The sequence below is a fragment of the Oncorhynchus mykiss genome, chromosome 21, assembly GCF_013265735.2.
Source record: "Oncorhynchus mykiss isolate Arlee chromosome 21, USDA_OmykA_1.1, whole genome shotgun sequence".
Lineage (NCBI taxonomy): Eukaryota > Metazoa > Chordata > Actinopteri > Salmoniformes > Salmonidae > Oncorhynchus > Oncorhynchus mykiss.
The window spans coordinates 2,160,981-2,168,475 of NC_048585.1; positions in this window are offsets into that span (position 1 = coordinate 2,160,981).

The window sequence follows — 7,495 nt, forward strand, 5'->3', positions numbered from 1 at the left end:
CTGGAAAAGGATGGTGGCCACACAAAATATTGACACTTTGGGTCCAATTTGGACATTTTCACTTAGGGGTGTACTCACTTTTGTTGCCAGCGGTTTAGACAATTAATGGCTGTGTGTTGAATTATTTTGAGGGGACAGCAAATTTACACTGTTATACAAGCTGTACGCTCATTACTTTACATTGTAGCAAAGTGCCATTTCTTCAGTGTTGTCACATAAAAAGATATACTCAAATATTTACAAAAATGTGAGAGGTGTAGTCACTTTTGTGATATACTGTACGTATTTTTGTAAATAACAGCTGGTGCACAATATCTAAGGAAGTCTTGAGCCATTGCTCATCTGAGGTAGAGTTTCTCATGATAAGCTGCAGACCACATTACCTACCGAGAGAGTTTTCATCTATATTCTTTGTAGCTGTTTACATACCACCACAGACTGAGGCTGACACTAAGACAGCATTGAATGACCTGTATTCCGCCATAAGCAAACAAGAAAACGCTCACCCGGAGGTGGCGCTCATAGTAGCCGGGGACTTTAATGCTGGGAAACTTACAACCTGGCCATCCCCAGGTTGTAAGGGTAGATAACAACACATCCGCCACGCTGATACTCAATATAGGGGCCCCTCAGGGGTGCGTGCTCAGCCCTCTCCTGTACTCCCTGTTCACTCATGACTGTACGGCCAGGCAAGACTCCAACACCATCATTAAATGTGCCGACAACAGTGGTAGGCCTGATCACCGACAACAATGAGACAGCCTATAGGGTGGAGGTCAAAGACCTGGCCGTGTGGTGCCAGGACAACAACCTCTCCCTCAACGTGATCAAGACAAAGGAGATGATTGTGGACTACAGGAGCACGCCCCAATTCTCATCAACGGGACTGCAGTGGAGCATGTTGAGAGCTTCAAGTTCCTTGGTTCCTTCAAGTTCCTTGTTGGTGATGTGGTATACATCACCAACAAACTAACATGGTCCAAGCACAGCATTACAGTCATGTAGTGGTCACGACAAAATCTATTCCCCCTCAGGAGACTGAAAAGATTTGGCATTGGTCCTCAGATCCTCAAAAGATTCTACAGCTGCTCCTTCGAGAACATCCTGACTGGTTGCATCACGGCCTGGTATGGCAACTGTTCAGCCTCCAACCGCAAGGCACTACAGAAGGTAGTGTGAACGGCCCAGTACATCACTGGGGCCAAGCTTCCTGCCAACCAGGACCTCTACACCAGGCGGTGTCAGAGGAAGGCCCTGAAAATTGTCAAGACCCCAGCCACCCCAGTCATGGACTGTTCTTTTGCTACTACACAGCAAGCGGTACCGGAGCGCCAAATCTAGTTCCAAAAGGCTTCTAAACAGCTTCTACTCCAAAGCAATAAGACTTCTGAACATCTAGTCAAATGGCTACCCAGATTATTACATTGCCGCCCCTCCCCTCTCCACACCGCTTCCACTCTCTGTTGTCATCTATGCATTGTCACTTTAATTAACTCTACCTACATGTACATACTACCTCAACTAACCGGTGCCCCCACACATTGACTCTGTACCGGCACCCCCCTGTATATATTGTTAATTTTTACTGCTCTTTCTTAATTACTTGTTACTTTTATCTCTTAAAACCTCTTGAAGCTAGGGGGCAGTATTTTTATGTTTGGATAAATAACGTTCCCAAAGTAAACTAACTATTTCTCAGGCCCAGATGCTAGAATATGCATATAATTGGCAGATTAGGATAGAAAACACTCTAAAACTGTCAAAATATTGTCTGTGAGTATAACATAACTGATATTGCAGGCGAAAACCTGAGGAAAATTCAACCAGGAAGTGCCACTTATTTTGAAACCTCCCTGTTCCATTGCCTGCCATTTAAAGGGATATCAACCAGATTCCACAGGGTGTGAACAGTCTTTAGACATAGTTTCAAGCTTTTATTCTGAAAAAGGAGCGAGATTGATCACGTAGCGTCAGTGGACTGCCAGATGTCCTTAGATTTGTTCATGCATGCGACACTGGTAGCTAGACATTTGCTTTCTCTCTTGTATTGAAAAGTTTACCGTCTGGTTGAAATATTATCGATTATTTATGTTAAAAACAACCTGAGGATTGATTATAAAAAACGTTTGACATGTTTCTCCGAACTTTACGGATACTATTTGGAATTTTCGTCTGCACGTCTTGACCTGCACGAGCCTGTGGATTACTCAACAAAACGCGCCAACCAAATGGAGGTTTTTGGATATAAAATAATCTTTATCGAACAAAAGGAACATTTATTGTGTAACTGGGAGTCTCGTGAGTGCAAACGTCCGAAGATCATCAAAGGTAAGCGATTAATTTGATTGCTTTTCTGACTTTCGTGACCAATCTACTTTGCTGCTAGCTGTTTGTAATGTTTGGTCTACTGATCGATGTCCTCACACAAATGCTTGGTTTGCTTTTGCTGTAAAGCTTTTTTTCTAAATCTGACATGCAGGATGAATTAACAACAAGCTAATCTGTGTTTTGGTATATTGCACTTGTGATTTCATGAAAATTAAATATTTTTAGTAATTTAATTTGAATTTGGCGCTCTGCAATTCAGCGGATGTTGACGAAAATGATCCCGCTAAAGGGATCGGTGCGCCAAGAAGTTATTAATGAATCTTATTCATATTTTTTAAAACTGCACTGTCGGTTAGGGGCTCGTAAGTACGCATTTCACTGTAAGGTCTACCTGTTGTATTCGGCGCATGTGACTAATAAAATTTGATTTGATATTCTGGGTAAAGAGTTTGGATGATGCCCTGAATATGCTTTCTGTATGGTCCTCATCACCTGCCTTTCTGAAGAACAATGGGCTGTTTTCCTTCATTAGATTGATTGGAAAGTCCTGGTGTTAAGGGCTTGATTTGGCAATGGGACCAATTCCAAATCAACCTCTAGCACCTAGGCCAGGGGTATCCAAGTCATTCCATGTTGGGCCTTGTGTCTGCTGGTTTTAGTTGTTAAGCCCTCGACAACCAGGTGAGGGGACTTCCTTACTAATTAGCGACCTTCATCAAGTACAAGGGAGGAGCAAAAACACACCCTCCGTGGAATGAGTTTGCCACGTGACCTAGGCCCTCTTTGATCAGATAGGTGAAGGCAAGTCCTCTACTGGCTCATTCATCACAGTAATCAGCAAGTAACAATTATCATCGGAGTCCAATCGACTAATTATGCCTACTGACAATGAACTACATTATCAAGGCTCACAAGCTGTACCTACTGCTGATGAACTACATTATCAAGGCTCACAAGCTGTACCTACTGCCGATGAACTACATTATCAAGGCTCACAAGCTGTACCTACTGCCGATGAACTACATTATCAAGGCTCACAAGCTGTACCTACTGCCATTGAACTACATTATCAAGGCTCACAAGCTGTACCTACTGCCGATGAACTACATTATCAAGGCTCACAAGCTGTACCTACTGCCGATGAACTACATTATCAAGGCTCACAAGCTGTACCTACTGCCATTGAACTACATTATCAAGGCTCACAAGCTGTACCTACTGCCATTGAACTACATTATCAAGGCTCACAAGCTGTACCTACTGCCATTGAACTACATTATCAAGGCTCACAAGCTGTACCTACTGCCATTGAACTACATTATCAAGGCTCACAAGCTGCCATGATGCAATATGAGGTCCATAGTGATGCTCAGCAGGTTGGGGGATCAAGTCCAGTCAATTCACAAAACAAACCAAATTCAATTCCAAATGTTCCTCATTGAAGAGAATTGGAATTTTACTTCCTGAATTGACTGTAATTGAATCCCAACACTGACATTCAGTATCAAGTACATGTTCCATTCATGCTGTATGGGATATGTCAAAGCCACCTTTTGATCAAGCCATGATTGGGGTCAATTTTAATTGAAGTCAGTCAATTCAGTAGTGAAAACTTTGGAATGAATAACTTCTGCTTGTATATGAAGAGACTGGTTTGGTTAGATTCTAGAACTAAAGTTCCACTGAGTGAAAGTGTCACAGAACATTTCTAAAGCCACTAACCCACGGAAGCCAAACCACGCCCTTAACATGAAGATTAAAACACTACTGACCTACTATGGAACAAGCCACTAACCCACAGAGGCCAAACCACGCCCTTAACATGAAGATTAAAACACTACTGACCTACTATGGAACAAGCCACTAACCCACAGAAGCCAAACCACGCCCTTAACATGAAGATTAAAACACTACTGACCTACTATGGAACAAGCCACTAACCCACAGAAGCCAAACCACGCCCTTAACATGAAGATTAAAACACTACTGACCTACTATGGGACAAATAACACCCCCCACATCCTGCAGCCTACTGCTCCTCTTCCTTTTACAGGCATTTCAGCCAAAATGCCTACAGCACATTTGGAAAGTATTCTGATCACTTGACTTTTTTGTCATGTTACAGTCTTATTATAAAATGGATTCATTTAATGTTTTTCATCTATCTACACACAATACACCATAATGACAAAGTGAACAGGATTTAAGAAATGTTTGCTAATGTATATCTTTTTTTTTACAGTGATTTGAGTCTATATGTTGGCAGCAGCCTTTCTATGTTAGTGATGACTGTTTAACAGTCTGATAGACTTGAGATGGATGTTTTTCAGTCCCAGCTTTGATGCACCTGTACTGACCTCGCCTTCTGGATGATAACGAGGTGGCTATGGAATCCTGACCTGTTCACCGGACGTGCTACCTGTCCCAGACCTATTATTTGACCATGCTGGTCATTTATGAACATTTGAACATCTTGGCCATGTTCTGTTAAAATATCCACCCGGCACAGCCAGAAGAGGACTGGCCACCCCTCTTAGCCTGGTTCCTCTCTAGGTTTCTTCCTAGGTTTTGGCCTTTCTAGGGAGTTTTTCCTAGCCAACATGTTTCAACACCTGCATTGCTTGCTGTTTGGGGTTTTAGGCTGGATTTCTGTACAGCACTTTGAGATACCAGCTGATGTACCAAGGGCTATATAAATACATTTGATTTGATTCAATAGTTCAAAATATGGGTTCCAAAAGGGTTCCTTAGCTGTCCCCATAGGAGAACACTTTTTGGTTCCAGGTAGAACACTTTTCTAGTTCCCTTTTGTGGAAAGGATTCTATATGGAACCCAAAAGGGTTCTTCCTGAAACAAAATAGGTTCTACGCTGATCTAGGATCAAGTCCCACATTCCATGTAATTCCAACGCCTCTTGGAGATGACAGGCTGTAGGGTGAAGTTCTAGAACCAACACCTCATGGAGATGACAGGCTGTAGGGTGAAGTTCTAGAACCAACACCTCTTGGAGATGACAGGCTGTAGGGTGAAGTTCTAGAACCAACACCTCATGGAGATGACAGGCTGTAGGGTGAAGTTCTAGAACCAACACCTCTTGGAGATGACAGGCTGTAGGGTGAAGTTCTAGAACCAACACCTCATGGAGATGACAGGCTGTAGGGTGTAGTTGTAGTACCAACACCTCATGGAGATGACAGGCTGTAGGGTGTAGTTGTAGAACCAACACCTCATGGAGATGACAGGCTGTAGGGTGTAGTTGTAGAACCAACACCTCATGGAGATGACAGGCTGTAGGGTGTAGTTGTAGAACCAACACCTCATGGAGATGACAGGCTGTAGGGTGAAGTTGTAGAACCAACACCTCATGGAGATGACAGGCTGTAGGGTGTAGTTGTAGAACCAACACCTCATGGAGATGACAGGCTGTAGGGTGTAGTTGTAGAACCAACACCTCATGGAGATGACAGGCTGTAGGGTGTAGTTGTAGAACCAACACCTCATGGAGATGACAGGCTGTAGGGTGAAGTTGTAGAACCAACACCTCATGGAGATGACAGGCTGTAGGGTGAAGTTGTAGAACCAACACCTCATGGAGATGACAGGCTGTAGGGTGAAGTTGTAGAACCAACACCTCATGGAGATGACAGGCTGTAGGGTGAAGTTGTAGAGCCAACACCTCATGGAGATGACAGGCTGTAGGGTGAAGTTGTAGAACCAACACCTCATGGAGATGACAGGCTGTAGGGTGAAGTTGTAGAACCAACACCTCATGGAGATGACAGGCTGTAGGGTGAAGTTGTAGAACCAACACCTCATGGAGATGACAGGCTGTAGGGTGAAGTTGTAGAACCAACACCTCATGGAGATGACAGGCTGTAGGGTGAATTTGTAGAACCAACACCTCATGGAGATGACAGGCTGTAGGGTGAAGTTGTAGAACCAACACCTCATGGAGATGACAGGCTATAGGGTGAAGTTGTAGAACCAACACCTCATGGAGATGACAGGCTGTAGGGTGAAGTTGTAGAACCAACACCTCATGGAGATGACAGGCTGTAGGGTGAAGTTGTAGAACCAACACCTCATGGAGATGACAGGCTGTAGGGTGAAGTTGTAGTACCAACACCTCTTGGAGATGACAGGCTGTAGGGTGAAGTTGTAGTACCAACACCTCTTGGAGATGACAGGCTGTAGGGTGAAGTTGTAGTACCAACACCTCATGGATATGACAGGCTGAAGGGTGTAGTTGTAGTACCAACACCTCATGGAGATGACAGGCTGTAGGGTGAAGTTGTAGTACCAACACCTCATGGAGATGACAGGCTGTAGGGTGAAGTTGTAGAACCAACACCTCATGGAGATGACAGGCTGTAGGGTGAAGTTGTAGAACCAACACCTCATGGAGATGACAGGCTGTAGGGTGAAGTTGTAGAACCAACACCTCATGGAGATGACAGGCTGTAGGGTGAAGTTACCCCTAGACTCTGATTCTGGGTTTATTTTTCCCACCAATAGTTAAGGTTTGGATTGGGGGAGGGGGAGTTGATCCTAGATCTGTGCCTAGGTGAAACTTCAACATGCCAATCACTTCCTCCTTTAGCGGATAACATGCAAATGCTCACCTAGGTCCCGAGAAGACTACGTATGTGTACAAAATTGCACCCTATTCCCTATGTAGTGCACTTCTTTTGACCAGGGCCCATTGGGCACTATGTAGGGAAAAGGGTGCCATTTGGGATGTAGTCCTACATCAAATTTTATTTGTCACACATGGTTAGCAGATGTTAATGCGAGTGTAGCGAAATGCTTGTGCTTCTAGTTCCGACAATGTAGTAATAACCAACGAGTAATCTAACCTAACAATTCCAAAACTACTATCTTATTCACACAAGTGTAAAAGGATGAGGAATATGTACCACTAGAGAGAATACAGTACCGCTAGAGAGAATACAGTACCACTAGAGAGAATACAGTACCACTAGAGAGAATACAGTACCACTATAGAGAATACAGAACCACTAGAGAGAATACAGTACCACTAGAGAGAATGCAGTACCACTAGTGAGAATACAGTACCACTAGAGAGAATACAGTACCACTAGAGAGAATACAGTACCTCTAGAGAGAATACAGTACCGCTAGAGAGAATACAGTACCACTAGAGAG